The sequence below is a fragment of the Canis aureus genome, chromosome 1 (genome assembly GCF_053574225.1).
Source record: "Canis aureus isolate CA01 chromosome 1, VMU_Caureus_v.1.0, whole genome shotgun sequence".
In the NCBI taxonomy this organism is placed as follows: Eukaryota; Metazoa; Chordata; class Mammalia; order Carnivora; family Canidae; genus Canis; species Canis aureus.
Genome location: NC_135611.1, coordinates 87,748,706 through 87,770,351, shown reverse-complemented (window position 1 = coordinate 87,770,351; position 21,646 = coordinate 87,748,706). Strand labels below are relative to the sequence as shown.

At 46.8% G+C, this 21,646-nt stretch overlaps 1 long non-coding RNA gene across 4 annotated transcripts in view; it reads left to right on the top strand.

Annotated features, from left to right (window-relative positions):
- Positions 1-1,278: 1,278 nt before the first annotated feature.
- LOC144319305 (uncharacterized) overlaps positions 1,279-21,646 on the top strand; it is a 71,086-nt gene continuing 50,718 nt past the window's right edge. For 2 of the 4 annotated variants that reach the window (XR_013385175.1, XR_013385174.1), the window contains exon 1: positions 1,279-1,896. This is a non-coding gene — a long non-coding RNA (uncharacterized LOC144319305). The remainder of the gene's footprint in view (positions 1,897-21,646) is intronic. The other 2 variants (XR_013385177.1, XR_013385179.1) reach the window with 2 other exon arrangements.

Sequence of the window (21,646 nt, the reverse complement as noted above, 5' to 3'; positions counted from 1 at the left end):
GCTTTCTCTGAACGGTCCTTCAGTACTATTTATTACGTAGTCTAGGCCAGGCAAGGGCATATAATATTTCCTTAAATTCTACAATGGTCAAGAGTTCTACAAAATAGGTAGTCTTTGCTCCCATTCATAGCTGAGGAGGGCACGGAGACTCATGCGCACAAAGTCTGGGGGTCTTGCCTGAGGCTTACAGTCAACCAGGATTCGGAGTCTCTAGCCAGCACCCAAGCCCCTGTTTTTCCACTTTCCATTTTTTTCCCACGCTGCCCCTCCCCCCTGCAGCCTCCGCATCCTTCAAGAGCTCCTAAAGCGAGACCTCCCAGGGGCAGAGGCAGCACTCCCCTGCTGCGGGCAGCTATGCATTCTTGTAGTCATTCCTTCCTCCTGCACAGGGGCTTGAATTCAGCACGCAAAGAACCCCGGGGAAGCACCCCACTCCCCCACTCCAGACAGTCTGCACCTAATACTTAAGAACACGCACCCATATTCAGGGCCTTCTGGTACCTCCACCTCCCCCCAAATATCCCTCCCCTCCCTTGCCACCTTCCCAGCATGGACACACACAGCTCCCCTCTTTCCTTCCTCTTCTGATTGGCTTCCAGGCTAGGTTTTCCCCTTTTCTAGAAAAAAATCCTGCTGCCCGGATAGGATTCTCTGGACAGTCCCGGGCAGCATCTAGGCAACTAATTATTTAGTGAACTGCTTGCTAACTTCCAGCCAAAGAAGAAGAGGAAGGAAAACACACACACACACACACACACACACACGCAAAAATGGGAGATGTAGAAGAAAATGGAAAAGCTTCGAGGGTGGGGGAAGGGGGCGATGCAGCGGGCGGGCGGATTTGGAGCTAATAACGTCTTTGAATTACAGTAACATCCAAAGAGGCAGAAAAGCTCCAATGGAAGCCAGAGCAGAAGCGAACGCGCAGGGGCTTGCTTCCTTGGAAGGGTTTCAGCTGTAATGACTCTCCCCAAAGAAGCAGCCCACGGGCTCCCGGACCCGCTGCGCAGGAGGCACAGGGGGCGCTGGGCTGCGCTCGGGCGGGCGGGGCGCGGGCGGCCGCGGTGCGCATGTGCGGGGCCCTCCGGGCCGGGCCGGGTCGGGTCGGGCCGGGCCGGGCCGGGCCGGGCCGCGGGGCGCCTCTGACAGCCGCTCTATTCAGACGCCGGCCCGGGGTTGGCGGCGCGGTGCCTGCCGCCGCCGCGGCTGAGATCATGCTGTTGATTTTGTTTTACGGAGAGCAGCCCGGCCTGTGCAGAGTACAGAATGTTCTCTTCTGTGAACTGAGCTTGAACTTCTCCAACCCACTTTGTCGGAAGAATCACACAGACACAGAGGGGAGCAGGCAGGGAAGATAACCCCCAAATTGTTGAAATCGTTGTGTTCTCTCCCGGGTTTGGCCCAGATCGTTTGCTTTTCACTGCGCAGAATGAAAAATCCCAAGCATGACAGTTCTTGGAAGAACAAAACGCCTGGGATGTCCTTTGTCTAAGTCAGGACCCTGGCGTCAACTTTGGAAATGAACGAGTCTGTCTCTCCCTCTCCTTGATTTTTTTTTTCCTTTCCTTTTTTTCTGATTTTCTTTCTTCTTTCTTTCTTCCTCCTCTCTCTTCCCATCCTTCCCACTACCCCGCCTCCCTCCCTCCCTCCCTCTCTCTCTTTCCTCCCTTTAAGGCATTAAAGGGACATTAGAAGGACAAGGACAACAAAAGCCATTTTCCTGCAAGAGAAAGAAAGGATCCCAGGCCCTGTGTCTTCTCTTCCAGTTGTTCAGGCTATTATGGTACTACAAATAGTGTTCCCCAATTTGTTGTATGGCCGGAGAGAATCCACAGTGAGGGCTTTGGGTTGACGGCCTTCATTAAATCACCCAACTTGAGAAGCTGCCAATGCCTGGTAAGGTGGTTTGAAATTTCTCTTTGGAAACAATCTTTGTCCAGTCTTAGGGCTGAGTCTCCAGTTTGGGAGCACTCTGATAAATGGTTAATGGGTCTGCTTGGAGGATCTGAGTGTGAGACCTCTGTAGGACAGGCCATAGTAGTTTTCCAACTAATTACTTTTTAATGGCAGTGGATTCCTTTCTTTGTACTCATATTTACCCTAAACTCACTGATGAGGCAGAAGAGGACAACTTTGTGTGAGTCATGGATTTGAAGTGTGAGCTGTGGGCTGAGTCTCCTACGCATGAGTGTGCTTCTAATATTGGGCAAGTCATGTCTTCTAAAACTCAACTGGTCTAAGGGGCACAAGGCTTGTCTTCTATACCTGTATAGTCATTTGCAAGTGTGGAGTGCCATACTGTGACACCACAGGAGATTGTTCTCTTGAATTTGTAGCTCTACTACCTACCTCATAGCTGGGGGTGGAGGGGTGGGAGCTGCTTGCTGTCTTATGGATCTTGCTCATTGCTAAAAACTGGGAGATTCCTACAAGAGGGGTTCTGAGATGATTCCAATTCTCTGGATATTCCATGTGATTTTTTACTTTTTCTTTAGTTAACACACTATCAGAATATTGATTAGTTCATTCATTCATTCATTCCATAAAATGTTATTGAATATTTGCCATGTTTAAGTTACTGGATGGGACCTAGGGATTGGGAAATAAGGAAGGTATGTTCATTGCCTTCAATGAGATTATTGTCCAGTTGGAAAGGCAGAAATATACATATACATACACACATTTACATGTAATACTTATGTATTACTTATAACACAAATGAGGTTGATACGTGTTCAATGGAGGGACAAGTTATAAAATGTGAAGGTGGAGTATTACAAGAACAAGATGAAGATTCTAATAAGTGGAAGTTGAGCCAAGTGCAGTCTAGACAGCAGAAGATAGAAATTGTGAAAATAGATGGTCTTTGTGGTTAATAAGATTGTGTAGTATATTTGGATATCAGTGTGTATATCTTTTGGCTGAGCAGTTGAGGCTAGAAGATATAGGAAGAAGCAAAAAAACACATTGAGCCTAGATTAGGGATGTCTACTTCCCCCTGTTAAGCCTGTCACTAACCGTTCTTCTGGAGTTTGTATGAAGCCTTGGAATCAAACTCAACACTGTTCTCTAAGAAGCCACCCCTAATCAGTTGGTGTTGGCACTTGGAATAAAACCACTTATTGGAGTCAGGGAAGATGGCGGAGTAGGAGGATCCCAAGCTTACACCCTCCCATAGATACACCAAGGCAACAACTGCACATACTGCAAGTGACTCTAAAAATCACCTGAGGGATCCCTGGGTGGCGCAGCGGTTTGGTGCCTGCCTTTGGCCCAGGGCGTGATCCTGGAGACCCGGGATCGAATCCCACGCCGGGCTCCCGGTGCATGGAGCCTGCTTCTCCCTCTGCCTGTGTCTCTGCGCCTCTCTCTCTCTCTCTCTGTGACTATCATAAATAAATAAAAATTAAAAAAAAATATTTAAAAAAAATAAAAAAATAAAAATCACCTGAAGACTGGAAGAAGATATCTTCCACAGCTGGAGTCATAAAGAGAGGGGCACATCGAAAAGATCCGGAGAGAAAGAGATGCAGTCAGGAACCAAATACCCAGTGTGAATTCCTGCAAGTGGGAGGGAGATCACAATTGTGGAGGAGTGAGGACTTCAGGCCCCACATTGGGCACTCTCAGCTCTGGGGTCCTGTACTGGGAAGAATACCCATAACATCTAGCTTTGAAAATCAATAGAGCTTAACTCTGGGGAGACAGAAGGTTCTAGGAAACTGAGTTCCCACCCTTAAAGAGCCAGCAAGCTTTATCACTCAGTTTGAGACCTAGCACAAAAGCAGCAGTTTGAACAGTGGCTGGGTTATACACGAAGGAGACTTGTTGATTAATTTTAGGTTGTGTGCCAGAGGGACAGGGATCTGTTGGAGCTTTCTATAGGAACAGAAGTGTTGGTAAGTGCTATTTTCTTGACCTCCTTTAGCACAGGTAGCTGAAAATGTGCATGAGCCAGCTCTGACACTCTCCATCTACCTTGCTAGCACTGCTTGCCCCACCCTGCTGTTCCTCTGTAGATCCACCCTGGTAGGCCCCCCTCCAAAGCAGTGCCCACCCTGCTACCTGTGGTGGGCAACCTCAATCAGGTCGGATGCCCCTCCAAAGCAGAATACACACTCCTTCCAAGTGCATGTGGAATTTTCTCCAGTGTAGATCACATGGTAGACCACAAAACAAGTTCCAGTGCATTTAAGAAGACCAAAAGCACATCAAGCATCTTTTCTGACTGCAACAGAATCAATTACAAGAAAAAAAAAAAACAGGAAAAACACAAACACATGGAGGCTAAACAACATGTTACTAAACAACCCATGGGTCAACAGAGAAATCAAAGAGGAAACAAATAATATCAGCAAACAAAAGAAAATGCAAATACTAGAGTTCAAAATCTTTGGGACACAACAAACTTCCCCTCTCCAAGAGGGAAGTTTGTAGTGATAGAGGCCTACCTCAAGAAACAAGAAAAATCTTGAATAAATAATCTAATTTTGTACCTAAAGAACAACAAAAGAAGAATAAACAAAGCACAGAGTTAGTAGGAGGAAGAAAAAATAGAAGTCAAAAGGGGAAAGGAATGAAATAGGGAGTTAAAAAAAAAAAGAAAAAATAAATGGAATTAAGAGGTGGTTCTTTGAAAAGATAAGCAAAATTGACAAACCTTTAGCCACATTCGAAAGAAAAAAGAGGAGGACTTGAATAAAGAAATCAAGATTGAAAGAGAAGTTACTGACACCAAAGAAACACAAAAGGGTATAACAGACTACTACAGAAAATTATATACCAATAAATTGGACAACTAGAAGAAGTAGATAAATCCCTAGAAGCATACACTCTTTAAGAAATAGAAAATCTGAACAGACAAAATTGAATCAGTAACCAAAAAGCTCCCAACACACAGAAGTCTAGTACTAAATGGCTTCACAGGTGAATCCTAGCAAACTTTTATTTTATTTTATTTATTTATTTATTTATTTTCCTAGCAAACTTTTAAAGAAGAGTTAATATCTATCCTTCTCAAATTATTCCGAAAATCAGAAGAGAAGAGAATGCCTTTGAATTCATCCTACAAGGCCAGCATTACCCTGATCCCAAAGGCACTATGAAAAAAGAAAATTACAGACCAACATCCTGGATGAATATAGATACAAAAATCTTCAACAAAATATTAGCAAACCAAATTAGAAAGTACCTTAAAAGGATTATTCACCATGATCAAAACGGATTATCTCAAAAATACAATGATGGTTTGTATCCACAAACCAATCAATGTGATCCACCACATTAACAAAATGAAGGGTAAAAATCATATGATCATCTCAATAGGTGTAGAAAAAGCATTTGACAAAATGTAACATCCATTCATGATAAAAATTCCCAACAAAGTGGTATTAAAAACACAACCCTCAACATAATAAAGGCCATATTGTTAAACCCACAGCTAACAAGGTATGGAAGTCCTAACCACAGCAATCAAATAAGAAAAGAAATAAAAGACATAAAATTGGTATGGAAGAAGTAAAACTAACACTATTTGCAGGTGATATGGTGTTCTACAGAGAAAACCTTAAAGATTCCAGCAAAAACTATGAGAACTAATAAATGAATTCAGTAGAGTTGCAATATACCAAATTAATACACAGAAATCTGTTGTGCTTCTATACACCAATAATGAAGTAGCAGAAAAGGAAATGAGAAAATGATCCCATTTACAATTGCACCAAAAACAGTAAAATACTTAGAAATAAATTTAACCAAGGAAATGAAAGATCTGTACTCTGAAAACTATAAGACATTGATGAAAGAGTTAGATATGACACAAATAAATGGCAAGGTAGACCATGCTTGTGTATTGGACGAATTAATATTGGTAAAATGTCCATACTGCCCAAAGTAGTCTGTGAGTCAGTGCAATCCATATCAAAATACCAATAGTATTTTTCACAGAACTAGAACAACAACAATAACAAAAAAGTCCTAAAATGTATATGGACCACAAAGACCCTGGATAGCCAAAAGCAATCTTGAGAAAGAAGAACAAAGTTGGAGGCATCACACTTCCAGATTTCAAGCTATGTTACACAGCTTTAGTCATCAAAACAGTATGGTACTTACTGGCACAAAAACAGACACATAGATCAATGGAATAGAACTGAGAGCTGAGAAACCCACGCTTACATGGTCAATTAACATATGAGAAATGAGGCAACAATATACTATGGGGGGGCGCCTGGGTGGCTCAGTGGTTTCGAGCCTGCCTTCGGCCCAGGGCGTGATCCTGGAGTTCTGGGATCAAGTCCCACATGGGGCTCCCTGCAGGGAGCCTGCTTCTCCCTCTGCCTGTGTTTCTGCCTCTCTCTGTGTGTGTCTCTCATGAATAAATAAATAAATAAATCTTAAAAAAAAAAAAAACACGATGGGGAAAAGACAGTCTCTTCAATAAATGCTGTTGGGAAAACCAGACAGCTATATGCAAAAGCATGAAACTGGACTACTTTCTTATGCCACACACAAAAATAAACTTAAAATGGATCAAAGACCTAAATCTAAGACTTGAAACTGTAAAACTTTTAAAAGAAAGCATAGGTAGTAAACTCATGGACATTGGTCTTAGCAATACTTTTCTGAATATGTCTCCCCAGGAAGGGAAACAAAAGGATAAATAAATCATTGGGACTACATCAAAATAAAAAACTTTTGAACAGTGAAGGAAATCATCACAAAATAAAAAGAAAACCTACTGAATGGGAAAAGATATTTGCAAATGACGAATCCAGTAAGGGGTTAATATCCAAAGTACATAAAGAACTCCTACAACTCAACACCAAAATAACTCCCAAATAAGCTGATGTAAAAATAAGTGGAGGACCTGAATAGGCATTTTTCCAAACAAGACATACAGATGGCCAAGAGATACATAGATGCTCAGCATCACTAATCATGTGGGAAATGTATATCAAAATCACAATGAGGTATACCTTACACCAACAGAATGGCTAAAAACAAAAAGACAAACAAAATAACAAATGTTGGTAAGGGTGTGGAGAAAAAGAACCCTCTTGCACTGTTGTTTGGAATGTAAATTGGTACAGCGACTGTGGAAAAAAGTATGGAGTTTCCAAAAAAACCCCTAAAAATAGAATTACTATATGATCCAGTAATTCCACTTCTTGGTATTTACACAAAGAAAATAAAAATACTAGTTCAAAAAGATATCTGCACCCCAAGTTCATGGCAGCATTATTTATAGTAGCCAAGATATGGAAGCAACCTATGTGTCCATCTGCAGATGAATGGATAAAGAAGATGTGATATGTAAGCGTGTGTGTGTGTGTGTGTGTGTGTGTGTAATGAAATGTTACTCAGCAATAAAGGGAATGTGATTTTGCTATTTACTACAACATGGATGGACCTAGAGGGTATTATGCTAAGTGAAAGGAGTCAGATAAAGGCAAATACTGTATAATTTCACTTATATGTGGAATCTAAAAAGACAAAACAAACCAATGGTAACAAAACTAGAAACACACTAAAAACTATAGAGAACAAACTGGTGGTTGCCAGAAGTAAGGTGGGCAGAGGAACAGGCAAAATAGATAAGGCAGATTAGAAGGTACAGATTTCCACTTATTAAAAAAAATAAGTCACAGGGATGAAAAGTATAGCATAGGGAAGACAGTCAATAATATTGCAATAACTTTGTATGGTAACAGGTGGGAGTGACACTGGTGTATAGAACTGTTGAATCACTATGGGATACACCTGGCATTAATATAATATTACATGTCAACTATATTCAACTAAAAATTTAAAAAAGATTAAAATTTTTTTGAAAAAGCCACTTGTTATTCTGTGCTTGGGCTTTGAATCTCATGCCTACAAATTTGTACGTTGATTGTTCTTGGGGAGTTATTGCATGTTTTTAAGATTCAGAATAACATGAATGAATGCCATGATTCAATTTACGCTTTCGTAAGGTAGCTGCTGGCCACGGGAAGGGTCCCTGGGAAAGGTGGGAGACTGGGCACAGACAGACCAGTAAGAAGACTACACAAATCATCGTGAGCAGTGTGAGTGGGAAGGACAAGTGTTTTGGACAGATGGGGCTTTGGGGAGGTAGGATTGGTGATAGTAGAGGAAGCAGAAGGAAACTTCACAGTAACTGAATTTTTTTCATTTGGGTTACTGAGAGGCAATAGGGTCGCTATGGTTTGGATGTGTCCCCCCTCCTCCCCAAATTCATATGTTGAGAAATCCTAACCCTCAAAAATGATGGTATTAGAGGGTAGGGCCTTAGGGAGGTATTAAGTCGAGAGAGTGGAGCCCTCATGGTTTCATGATAGGATTATTTCTTTATAAAAGAGACCCCACAGAGCATCCTAGCTCCTTCCACCTGTGAGGACACAGCAAGAAGTCTCAGACCTGGAAGACGGCCCTCATCTGACCATATCAGACCCACGATCTTGGATTTTCAGCTTCCAGAGCTCTGGGAAATATGTTTCTGTGGTTTATTAGCTCTCCAGCCTTATTTACCACCATTATTTTTTTAAGATCCACTTATTTATTTTAGAGAGAGGGGGCCAGGGGAGGGACAGAGGGAGAGGGAGAGAGAGTCTCAGGCAGACTCCATGCTGAGTGCAGAACCCAACATGGGGCTCAATCTCACAATCCTGAGATCATGACCTGAGCTAAAACTAAGAGTTAGACACCCAACTGACTGAGCCACCCAGGTGCCCCTGGTCTGTGATATTTTACTAAAGTAGCCTGCACAGATGAAGACAGGCCAAGAGAAGGAACACAGGAAGAGCTTTTTACCTTTCTTTTTATATGGGGCAGATGATAACACTGAGTTTCAGATAGGCTTGAATTTGAAGGGAGAGAGAACAAAGAGAATTCTGGCCATCATTTGGAAATACAGACCTGGAGTCAAGAGCTAAAAAAGTAATTCAGAATCCAGCCACACAGAGGAACCAATGGAAGTCCGGAGAGTAGATGTTACCGCCCAGAAAGAGAGCTATGCAGGTCATTTACAGGCCTGTGGGGAAAAGGGTCAGGTTAGACCTTGAGAGGTGCTTATATTAATGAACACCAGAGGGAGAGCATTCTAGAAATGATTAAAATTCCTAACAATGTAGGGGACCATCTAGTCCTCCACTCCTGTATCTGATTTTTCTTTAATACAGAGCAATGGCTGGGGGCGCCTGGCTAGCTCAGTTGGGGGAGTGCACAACTCTTGATCTTGTGGCCATGAGTTTGAGCCTCACATTAGGGATAGAGTTTACTTAGGAAAAAAAATTGGGGTGCCTGGGTGGCTCAGTTGGTTGGTCCAATGCTTGATTTCAGCTCAGGTCATGATCTCAGGGTCGTGGGATTGAGCTCTGAGTTAGGCTCCACGTTCAGTAGGCGATCTCTTTGGGATTCTGTTTCTCTCTCTCCATCTTCCCATCTTCCCTTCCCTCTACCACTGGAGCTTTCTCTCTAAATAAATATAGTCTTAAAAAAAAAAAAAAAAAGAATGACTAGTCATCTTCTTTAATACAGAATCTATTTAATGCCTGTCTGAGAATTAAAGAAAATGGGTAGTTTTCTCCAGCATATCCTTCAAGGCAGTACTTTAACTCTTGATGGTTGACCATGACCCGTAGTGAGAAATACAAGTTAGATATGCACACATAATTATGGAACTAAGACAAAGGGCTTTATGAAACAATATCTACCTGCATCTTCTATAAGTGACGCTATTTTCTATTTTATTCTATTCCAGTAAGGAAAAGAAAAAATGCTAGCTGGGTCCCAGTGAGTTCCTATCACAAGAGACATTGGGATTAGGGGCCATGGTTTCTGGAAGTCCACTCTCCCTCTAGTGGTTGGCATCTTTCAGGAGAGATCAGAGTTTGTTAATCTTAGCCGAGCCTGGAGACCCATGGAGCAGAGCTTAACTCCATCTCCAAAGGTCCCCCTTTCCTGGAGGAATTTTTAGCTTTAGGAGGAAGTCCAGGTGTGTTCTGCCAGCAGGGCTGCTTGTTTTGTTCCTAGAAGCAGATAATAATAATAATGACAGGCATTCAATCAAGCACTTTACTCATCATTAACAATACTCATAATAAGCCTCTGAGGGAAACATAATTATTACCACCTCCATTTTACAGATGAAAAATATCAAAGCTAAGAGACAATTTGCCCCTGATCATACTGCCAGTGAGCAGTGAATTGAGATTCAAACTCGGTTGGCTGGCAGGATAGTGACCATAAGTGGTATCTTCTTTGGTTCACTCTATGTCATCTCCATGAGGCCCTCAGCAAGTGGTTCTCAGCAAGACTTGGTTTGTTCTCACAGTACTCTTCATTGCTTCTCTCAGTGGGGTCTCCCTGCATTTAAAAGTTTCTTGAATATAATCAAGTATCTGGAATGCATTGGGAAAGTGGAGGCAGGAAAGGAAGTGAGCCAGGGAGAAAGGCTAGGGGGGCTGTGGGGTAGAGCTGGAAGAGGCTGTCTGAAGGGGTAGAGGAGGGCCCTCGACACCTTGACCTTCCTGCCTCTATCTTTGTCCTGACACTCATCCACCCCCACATCTCCACCAGGCTTATCTCTCCAAAACAGCTCCCTCTCCTATCTCATGCTTCCTGCTGACACGCCCCACCCACCCTGTCTGGTACTGAAACCCTTCATCTCTCCCTTCAATGCCTCCTCCTCACTTGCAATGGGCCCTGCCCTACTGTCGCCACTCCTGGCCCCTGACTGCTCCACGTTCAGCTCAGCAGGTTTTCTCTCTGTCCCTGGGGACATGGGGCTTGTCCAATCTCAGCACCTGTGCTCCCTGAAGGGAGTGCACTTCTTCCTTCTCCCTCTATATCTATCCATCCTTAAGCTCCGTTCAGATCTGGCCTCTTTCCTGATGGCTTCTCCTGATCTCTTCTATCTTTGCATCTTTGCTTTGGTGTCATCCATTGAGGAATATCACCAAACACTAGAATATTTAAATGGTCCATGTTCGTCCCTCAATCAGATTCATTCACTCATTCACTTTTCTTTCTTTCTTTCTTTCTTTCTTTCTTTCTTTCTTTCTTTCTTTCTATTTATTTATTTTAGAGAGAGCAAGAGCAAATGAATTTGTAAGTGGCAGGAGGGGCAGAGGGAGGGGGAGAGAGAGAACCTCAAGTAGATTCTCCACTGAGCACAGAGCCTGAGGTGGGACTCGATCTCACAACCCCGATCATGACCTGGGCCTAAACCAAGAGTTGGACATTCAACCAACTGAGCCACCCAGGTACCCATTCACTCACTCATTTTAAATTTATTGATTGAATTGCCTATTAAGTTTCAGACACAGGAAAATCTCTGACAGTGAAGGTAAGAAGAGGTATCATGACTCCAGGATTCATAGAGCTGTTGCCTTTGACATTGAACTTCCATTCCCCTTCTTGGAAAATACCCCAATTTTCTTTGGGCAGCCCCTGAAGTATAAACCTGTGTTGTAGGAGCAGGGCTGGACTCCCCACCTTCGAAGAGGAGGGAGTCTGTGACAGAGGGCTGGCCAGGGAGAGAACTGCACTCCCCTGGTCACAGGTTCAGAGATAGTGTGCACCTGGTGAGGCCAGTGACAAATCAGTCCTGGGTTCTTGCTAGAACTATCTGGGGAGGCTAAGCTGGTGGAACATGAACCAGGAGCCTCTGTCTATTATTATTGCCACCACTTTGTAGGGGGCCCATCTGAAGGTGAAGCCAATACAGAGGACATCGGAGGTGAGGGATTCTGGATAACACTTTTTAAGCACTTGGATCCAACCACTACTAAACCAGAAAGCTTAAATTCTTTCCCACTTAGTTTCTGTTGAGATTTTGTAACGTGCCACTTAAAAGCGCATTAACTTTTGCGGTGCATCCTCTGTGATCCGTGCTCCATGGTTATCTGTAAGCGGAGAACAGCTCAAGGCACAGGCCCCTGGCATCTGGCCTGGAACTGCTCACCGGCCCTAACTAGCCTAGCTTCATTCCCATTCCAGCTCGGGTTGGGCTGAGGATGAGATTCAAGTGAGCCCATCGACTTCACCGGGCTCTGGTCATGGAGGAGCACTGCCTCTGCCCCTGCATCAAGTCCTTCCCATGGCACCTGGCCCGGCGCTGATGACCTTCAAGTGCTCAGTGTATCCCTGGGGCCTCTGTGCTGCCTCGTGTCTGCCCATTGGTGCAAACAGCTGGTTTTCTATCTCTGCACATGGTAGAGATGATCCTCTCTCATGTGCTGTGATAGGCAGATCTCGAGTTGAGATGGGATCCTCATGTTGAGCAAGACTTAAAGTGAGGAGCCTGCAAGCCTACAGGGGGCTTGTAAACTATAAGTGGTGGTGATACAGTGAGAACAGGGGAAGAAAGAGAGTAGTCTTCATTTTAGTAATGCCTGTGGGCGGGTGCTGGCTACTGAGGGTGTGCTGTATCTGTTCTCTGAGAAGTTCTTGTCAATCGATCAGCATGTATTTAAAAAGCACCGACTAGAAATTAGAGCCAAAACTTGCCAGTCATCTTTCCCAGCCCTAAGCCAATACTTGCCTAATAATACATACCCTTGGTGATTAATAAATGCTTTACAGCCTCACCTTGCCGTTATTTAGACACAAAGATCAAACACAAGGAGAACCAACTCTTGGCTCCCAATACAGTGCTCATCTCCGCCCCAGGGTCTAGGGACGACCAAATATTCCCGAGCTCTTTATTGGCAGTAGTTACCTTTCCTCCAACATGTAGCTTCTGATTCTTGGAATACTGTCAGTCCCCAAAGTCAGAGGCTGTGGAACATTCCAAAGTGCTCTCAACAGAACAGGTTAGGCCTTGCACTAAATTGCTGCCTTCCCTTCAATGTCCTGAGGCCACCCGAGAGGGCTTCCCGCGCGTCTGCGTCTAATCTCTGGCCAAGGCCACCCGTGGACACGCCCTTGGCTCAGGCCCGAGTTGGAGCTCCTCCAGCTGAAGGTGTCCTTCTTGCTTAAGTGCTTCCGCCTGGTGAATATTTGGAACATTTCGGGTTCCCTCTCCGGCCCCTTTTAGTTAAATCCTTTTGTAGTTCAGTCATAATAAAATAATGATAATGGTCTTCTGCAAAGGAGCCCAATACAGAGCTCCTGTCAGAGGCGCGTTCAGAAGTAAGGCTCGCCCCTGGTCTGCATGTGAGGTGCTGGGTAGCGGGCGATCCGACCACAGAGTATGGTTTAATTAGACCCTGTTGGGAAGGGCCACCTGGGTGGCTCAGCGGCTGAGCATCTGCCTTTAGCTCAGGTCGTGATCCTGGGATCCTGGGTCCTGGGATCGAGTCCTGCCTGCGTTGGGTTCCCTGTGAGGAGCTTGCTTCTCCCTCTGCCTTTGTCTCAGCCTCTCTCCGTGTGTCTCTCATGAATAAATAAATAAAACCTTAAAAAAAAAAAAAAAGAATCTGTTAGGATTTAGCTAGTTCCTATTAAGAAAGCTCAGAGTCCCTTCTGAGACAGAACACCACTTCCCTTCCCCCAAGTATCCCAGGTATCACTAGACTTTAAAGACCTGGTAACAGTTTTATTTTTCCTATAGCCAAGAGTTGGGAAGTATTTAAGTCACCTGTTTTTCTACCTGAGTGAAGTTGGGTAGCCATTGGTTTTAGGGTAGATGCTAAAGTAGTGGCCAGCCTGAGCAGTGAGTCTTAGCCTGGAGGTCACAGTAGAAAATGGGATTTTAGGGGTGCCTGGCTGGCTCAGTCAGGAGAGCATATGACTCTTGATCTTGGGGTTCTGAGTTTGAGCTGCACATTCATTGTGGAAACTACTTAAAAATAAAATCTTAAAAAAAAGGAACCTGGGAATTGAAAAAACTATTCATGTCTGCTCTCCTTCCAACCACCCCCAACCCAGAGGCTGAGTTATGTGGTCTGGGGTGTATCTAGCATTAGGACTGAAAAATCTTGCTAGCTATTTATAACGTGCTGTAGTTATATGATCTGACCAGGCCCAGAAGAAAAAAAGAAAAGGCCAAATCCAGCCTTTGTTTATAAAGGTTATCATTGCTTAGAATGTACTTTTTATATGCCACAGAATATGACTTTGTAATAAATTCAGAAAAAACTTTGTTTTTTGTTTGTTTGTTTGTTTTTTACTGTAACTGGGGGGAGTAAAAGTCTCCATCTTGCAAATTCCACAGGATTGTGGTGAAGCCTACATGAGCTTCTGTAGTAGCCGTGTGTGTGTGTGTGTGTGTGTGGGGCAGGGTGCAGTACTTTGTAAACCAGGATTTGCAGCCTTGCACACTAGCCCGGGGTGGGGCTGGGGTCTGACAGCTAAATGCTGGAAGTGATGAGCAGGATACAAGACAAGGGATTATAGGCCTGTTCACTGTGTGACATTGACTCAGCTGTGGCTGATTGGTGCCACTTTCTTTTTTCTTTTTTCTTTTCTTTTTTTTTGAGAGGACATGCAAGGATTTATTTACCAAATCTCTCACTTTTAAGAACACTGGGTGGGTGCCTGGGTGGCTCAGTTGGTTAAGGGTCTCTCTCTCTCTCTCTTTTTTTTTTTTAAGATTTTGTTTATTTACTCATGATAGAGAGAGAGAGAGAGAGAGAGAGAGAGGCAGAGACATAGGCAGAGGGAGAAGCAGGCTCCCTGCAGGGAGCCCGATATAGGACTCGATCCCCAGGCTGCAGGATCATACCCTGGGCTGAAGGTCTGACTCTTGATTTTTGCTCAGGTCATGATCAGGTCATGAGATTGAGCCCCACATAGGGCTGTGCTGGAGATTCTCTCTCCCCACCCCCTGTTCCTCCTTGTGCACATGCGCTCTCTCAAAATTAATAAATAAGTCTCAAAAAAACCCCAAAACACTGAGTGCCATAAAGCATATTTGGGGAGTAGACACATGGATCCCATACTTTCTTTGAGAGTCATCTTAGGGCCTTCTCATACTCTTTTACAAGACAGCTTGTAACCCTTTCTCAAGTGTGGAGACACTGGAATTCTTCAAAACATTCCAAGAGAGTGGGGTGCCTGGGTGGCTCAGTCAGTTAGGCGCCTGCCTTCAGCTCAGGTTATGATCCTGGGGTCCTGGGATCCAGCTCCCGCTGAGCAGGAGCCTGCTTCTCCCTTTCCCTCTGCTGCTCCCCCTGCTTCTACTCTTTCTCTCTCTATCAAATAAATAAATAAAAAGTCTCTCACACACAGAAGATTCCCAGAGTAATCAGTGTCCTTGATTCTATCCTCTTCAGTTTGCACAAGCACACTGAGGCCCAAAGAGTCAGAGGGACATGCCCAGGGTCACATGGTCAGGTAGTGGCTATAAGGACATTCTTGATCTAATTCAAACATCTAGTCCCTACTTCTTTCTTTTCAATGGAATTCCAGTTTGGGGATCTGTCCCTCCCAATGTGACTTAGGGATGCCCAGTGTGACACCATTTCCAGCTCCAGGGTAGATCCTTGTTAGCCCTAAGCCAATCAGGGCATGGCATTCTCTTGGCAACTGCTAATGATCCGGTGGTGAGTACGTGACCTCTGGTGGCCCAGGCAGATTGAAGCAGAGGATGTAGGTCCCACGACTGGGGGAGAAGACTCTTTTCTGCATGTCGCCTCCATCACCAATGGGAGCCATCAGGGCCCATCTGATGTGGGTGTCCATGCACAATCAGAGCACAGCCGAACCTCTGCTGAGTGAGGTGTTGTCCTCGTTATACCACACAATTGCCTCACTGTTCCCAGCAGGCCAGGCTACTCCACTGGGCAAAGGGGACATTTCCAACTTTTCTGGGCTGCTGCGTAGAGCTGGTCAATAGTCACAGAACGGCACTGAGGGAATTTCTGTGACTCAGTCTTTAGCAGGTGAACCTTGTGCTGGTCCCCAGTGCTGTGAAAGGCAGCACCTGCCTCTGTACCCAGCTAATGAGACAGAAGAGGAAGACAGTCCTTGAACTAGCCAAGGTGTTTTAGTTGTAGGAAAGAGAAGATGCAATTTGAGCTGCCTAAACAATAAAATATACTGGCTCAAGTCAATAAAAAGTACTTGGGTGCGTGGCTTAATCTATAGGCTCAAATGATGTCACTGGGACCCTGTCTCTCGTCACTCCTTGGCTGTCCTATCACCCAATTGGCTTTACTTATTCTCACATTCCACACGGGGTTGGTTGACAGCCAACAACTCTAGACACACTCCCTCTGCCCTGCTCAAGACTCGGGTGGGCCCCCTTCCTGCCTCATTGCTCTGGTGGGTCCCATGGCCCTACCAATCGCTGCCGCAGTGGTCTCAATGGCCAGGCCTGAGCTGCGTGTCTCTCTCCCCCCGGAAAAAATGTCTACTGAAAATGGCAGCAGATCTCCAGAGAAAAATTACTGTTCTGTCACCCGGGAGACAGGCAAATTGGTGCTGGCTGCCCAACTCGGTAACTGGAAGCTTTTCCAAACGTGTAGGTTTTGTTGGGTTTATATTGTGCAAAGAGCAGAGAATTTGAAATCAGAGGAGATCTCAGCCCACAGAAGTTCCCTGGTGAAGGATACCTTTATGCAGCTTGCCCCCCGGGTCGTTCTCAGAATTGCATGAGATCCTGTACAGCAGAGTACTTTTTAAAAATGTTAAAGGCTAAACCCAAATGAGGGATTGTTGTTGTTGTCATTACTGCTATGGTCTTTTCTGAGTTTCTCCTGCTCATGCTCTGATTATGATGTAATGCGACTACGAGTAAATGCATCCAGATAGCAGCTAGGATGCATTTGGCCAAGGATACATGGCATCTTTATGAGAATCAGAATCCTCCCACCTCTGGGTGGTGCAGTTCCCAGGGAACATGGCATGACAAGTGGATAGAATCTTTGTGCAAAGAAAAAGTCCGCCCTTCCCCTAGGTAGACACATCTGTGTGTTAGCTGGGATGGATTTGGTGAGTGGAAAGCCTACTGGATTTCAGCTGTTGCTGCCCCCTTGGCAGGAAGGTGGCCAGGCAGGGGTGGGGAGTTCTGTGCAGTGCACAACCTACACAACCGTACTTTGTGGCCCTGCCTTTGGAGCAGGTTAAATTCTGGAAGCCTAACTCATTTTCCTGGCAGAGTTCATCTAAGCCCCTAAGACCATTTATCATTTTCCTCTCTTCTGAGCATTTTCACTTCATGCTGAATGCAGCAGTCTGTGCTGTCTCTTTTAGGTAACTACCCACTGGTGATTCAGATTCGACCAGCCTTTTCAGATGCTCACCACACACCAGCCTGACTTCGGGGAAGGGAGTCCTTCCTCTCTGACCACGCTGATGAGTGATGCTGCAGAGGGTGGCTCACCCTTTAAAACGAGCACAGGGCCACTGGTGAACAGTGGTTGGCTGTTGCTGGAAAGTCAGACACTGATTTCTCCGAAATGGCCAGGAGGGAGGGATGAGGAGCCCAGGCCACTTCACTTAGACTCATCACCCCTGTCTGCTCTTCCAAATCCTCCTGGCAACAGCGGCTCCGGAAAGAAATGATTTGAACTAGATCCAGCCCGCCTCCAGGGAGTCAGGGATGCAATACAGGAGCCTTTGTGTTCCTGGGAGTGAAGGTCTTCCTCCTCTTAAAAGATTATCCTTCTCTTGTGTGACAGGCGGGTGGCTGGCGCCAACAGGAACTGGCAATGTTGTCGAGTTGTCAACGTCTTGCCCCTTTCGCTTCATCCTTGGTCATCCTCTGGGGCACCTGAAAGGGTAGAGGCTTTTCAACCTGACAGGGGCCACGACTGCCTCCTCGCCATGACGCCAGTGGTGTGGCCTAGGTGAACCGAGTCTCGGTGCCAAGCGTCCCTGGGTCTCTATTGTCGGGCAAGCAGCCACCTTCACTTGACACCGCTTTTCTTCCTTCATCCCTCTTCGGGGACTCAGAAAGGCATCTGCTACCTTAGCCGCAATTTCCTGTCTCCCTGCTTTGACTTCCTTCTTCTTTCAGGTTGGTGGTTTTTCTCTCTGGCCTCCTGTCCCCGTAGATCCATTCTCTGTGCTCCCCCCCTTTTTTGCCCTTGCTGGGGCTCCTTGGCTCCTCAGATTTCTAGTTGGGAGGCACAGCAGACGACCAGAAGGTGTGAGGGCTGTGCCACAACGTGTTGGCTGCCTCCTGACCATCCCCCACCCCGCCCCCGGTGCAGCCTCAGCCTCACAAAGGCTCTGGCTCCTGGGGGGCAGGGGTTGCTCCCCGACTCCCTGTCCCCACTCCCTCTCTTGTCCCTTCAGACACAGGGATGTGAACAGCTTCCTGCAATCATGAGTCTCCAGGTGCCCTCTGATCTCCATGTGTTTCTGGCTCCCTTAGCACCTCCTGCACCTTGTAGAGTCTCTTCATTAAAGTCTTTACAGTTCAACTCTTTGGAACATCCATCTGTTTCCCAGCCCGTCTCTTTAGCCACCTGTGCCCAGGTTAATTCTTCTTCTTGATCCTCTTTCACCTTTAGCCTCCTGGAATCGATTCCATCCTCCTTTTCTGCCTTTCTGCCCACTTGTCTGACGAGACCCAACATAGTTGTATCTTAAGTGGTCTTCTAACTTCCACTCCATCCTGCCCCATCTGGAACATCGGTGATAAAAAATAATCTCCCTAAGATACAGGCCTCCGGTTACGAAGTGAATAAATCACGGGGATGAAAGGTACAGCATAGGAAACACAGCCAGTGGAACTGTGATAGCCTGGTATGGTGACAGGTGGCAGCTACACTTGTGGTGAGCACAATCTAAATAAAAATGTTGTTATCAATGTTATATGCCTGAAACTAATGTAATGATGTGTTATATTAGCCATATATATACAACTATATATTTAAAGATTTTACTTATTCGACAGAGAGAGAGAGAGAGAGAGAGAGGAATAAAGAGAGCGCTTCTGCATGCGGGCATTGGGGAGGAGCAGAGTGAGAGGGAAAGAGTCTCAAGCAGACTCTGTGCTGAGTGTGGGGCCTGTTGAGGGGCTCAATTCCAGGACCCTGAGCTCACGACCTGAGTTGAAACCAAGAGTTGGCTGCTTCACTGACTGCACAACCAGGTGCCCCCTACAACTATATTTTAAAGAAATCTTCCTGGGGTACCTGGGTAGCTCAGTGGTTGAGAGTCTGCCTTTGGCTCAGGGCGTGATCCCAGGGTCCTGGGATTGAGTCCCGCATTGGGCTCCCCTCGGGGAGCCTGCTTCTCCTTCTGCCTGTGTCTCTGCCTCTCTCTGTGTCTCTCATGAATAAATAAAATCTTAAAAAAAAAAAAATCTCCCCCAAACACCTAGAACCAACTTCTGGAGTAGTCACACTCAGGAGAGGGAGGACAGAGAGTTTCACTCACACAGGGAGGTTGCCGACCGCCTCCACTCGCCCCTTCTGATGAGTCCTCCACCCTCCTCCACCTTGCTCTGAGTCAGGTGGACGGTCACAGAGGTATTAAAGGGCTCCGTGGACCACTAGCTTCCTGTTGGGTCCAGCCAGTTGGGAAGCCCTGGCAGGAAACGAGAGGACAGGAGGAAGATGAAGTTGGGGGCATTTGCCTCCTGGGCCGCCTCCCTGGTGGGCAGGGGGTTGGCAGTGGCTGTGCCTCCCCGCCGTGGCCCACAGCTGCGGGCATGGCCCTCCCTGCTGCCGCTGCTTTCCCCCTTCGGGCCTGGGCCTGGATCACAGCTCCCCCCTGCTCCCGCCTTCCCCTGCCCGGTGAGCTCCCCTACGGGACCTTTAGGAGGGGCCCTGCCTGACGGGGCCTCGGCCCAGTCACCGCCTCCAGCCCAATTCCTAGCTTCTTCCTTCTTGTCCTGCAGGGAGCTCGCATGCCTGCTGCTCACCCCAACCTGAGGGCGCAGCCCGGTCCTGGGAGAAATCTAATCTGCTCTGTAACTGAATTCTCCTCCCCCAAGGATAGGGATGTGAGGAGGAAGGCATGAGAGAGAGCCCTTCGGGTCTTTGGCGCCTGGTGCGTGTTGGGGAGGAAGCAGCGAGGCAGGACGAACCCCTCTGCCCATCCAGCTGCGGAGGCAGTCGGTCTTTCTCACCCCCGGGGCCCAGGACGCTGTCCGAGGGGCAGGAGGCCGAAGGCTGATCCTTCCGGGCTGGGCACGGTCAGGCCGTGCTGACAAGCCACCCCCGGGCTGAGCAACTTGGTTGGCAGAGCCTGACTTCTCTTTACGCCACGTGTCCCCGAGGCGGACGGAAGCTCTGCTCACTGGATCACACGATCCCTCGGGGGCTCAAGCGGACAGACAGTCCCGGCCTCTCCTGGGCTCCCCGGGAGCAGGCTCACCTGCTCACCCTAGATCTTGCCTGGGGCTCAAATGAGCCAGGAGGGGCTTGCACGTGCACGCGCCTCCTTGGCCAGAACCAGCCACGTGGGGCCACTCAACTGGAAAGGGGCGGGGAAACACACTCTTTCCAGGTGCCCGCAGGGGGTGGCCTGAGGTATTCTGGAACAGCGCGGGTGCCCACCGCAGGGCAGGTGCCTGACTGCTTCAGAAGATTCTGGGCAGCCCCGGTGGCGCAGCGGTTCAGCGCCGCCTGCAGCCCAGGGCCTGATCCTGGAGACCCGGGATCGAGTCCCACGTCGGGCTCCTGCATGGAGCCTGCTTCTCTCTGCCTGTGTCTCTGCCTCTTGCTCCTCTCTGTGTCTCCCATAACTAAATTTAAAAAATCTTAAAAAAAAAAAAAAAAGATTCTACATGGCCTTGTTCTCTCTCTGCCGGGGAGGTGAGGCTCCAGCCTGAATGTGGCTGACCCCTGTCCCACGTCGCTGAGAGCGCGCTCCCCTGCTCCTTGGTCCAGGTCTCTGCTCCTCACCGGCAGCCCCGGGGTGGGGTGGGTAGAGTAACAAGTTGTCTGAAGCTTCGGCTGCTATTCTATCTTTAGTAAAAGAAAAGTATTGTGGTCAAATATACATAACATATACATAACATAAAGTTGACCAATTTCATCCTTCTTAAAAAAGACTTTATGTACTCATTCATGAGAGACACACACAGAGAGGCAGAGACACAGGCAGAGGGAGAGGCAGGCTCCAGGCAGGGAGCCCGATGTGGGACTCGATTCCAGAACCCCGGGATCACGACCTGAGCCGAAGGCACATGCTCAACCACTGAGCAACCACTGAGCCACCCAGGGGCCCCCCAATTTCATCATTTTAAAGCATACAATTTAATGCTATTTATTACATTCATGGGGTTGTACGACCATCACTACTAGCTAGTTCCAGAACATTTCCATCAGCCCAAAAGGAAACTCCATACCCAGGGCACTGGGGTGGCTCAGTGGTTGAGCGTCTGCCTTCCACACAGGTGGTGATCCCGGGCTCCTGGGATCAAGTCCCACATAGGGTTCCCAGTAGGGAGCCTGCTTCTCCCTCTGCCTCTCTCTGTAAAAAAAAAAAAAAAAAGGAGTCCCATACCCATTAAGCAGTCACTCCCATTCCTACCCTCCCTCGAGGCCTGACAATCCCTAATCTGCTTTTGGTCTAGGAGGTCACCTGTTCTGGATATTACATATAAATGGAACCACGTCTTGGAGCGCAGCTACTTTCGGAGGTGTCCTTGTGACCTGTGGGAAGCTCACCCGGTCGTACCCAACGTTGGCCCAGCAGGTGCTCCACAGATGCATCCTCTCTCCACCTGCTGTCATTCCGTTTTCCTCCTTCCTGGCTCGGAGGGCAAACAGCACCTTGCTGTCCAAGCAGGGAATGG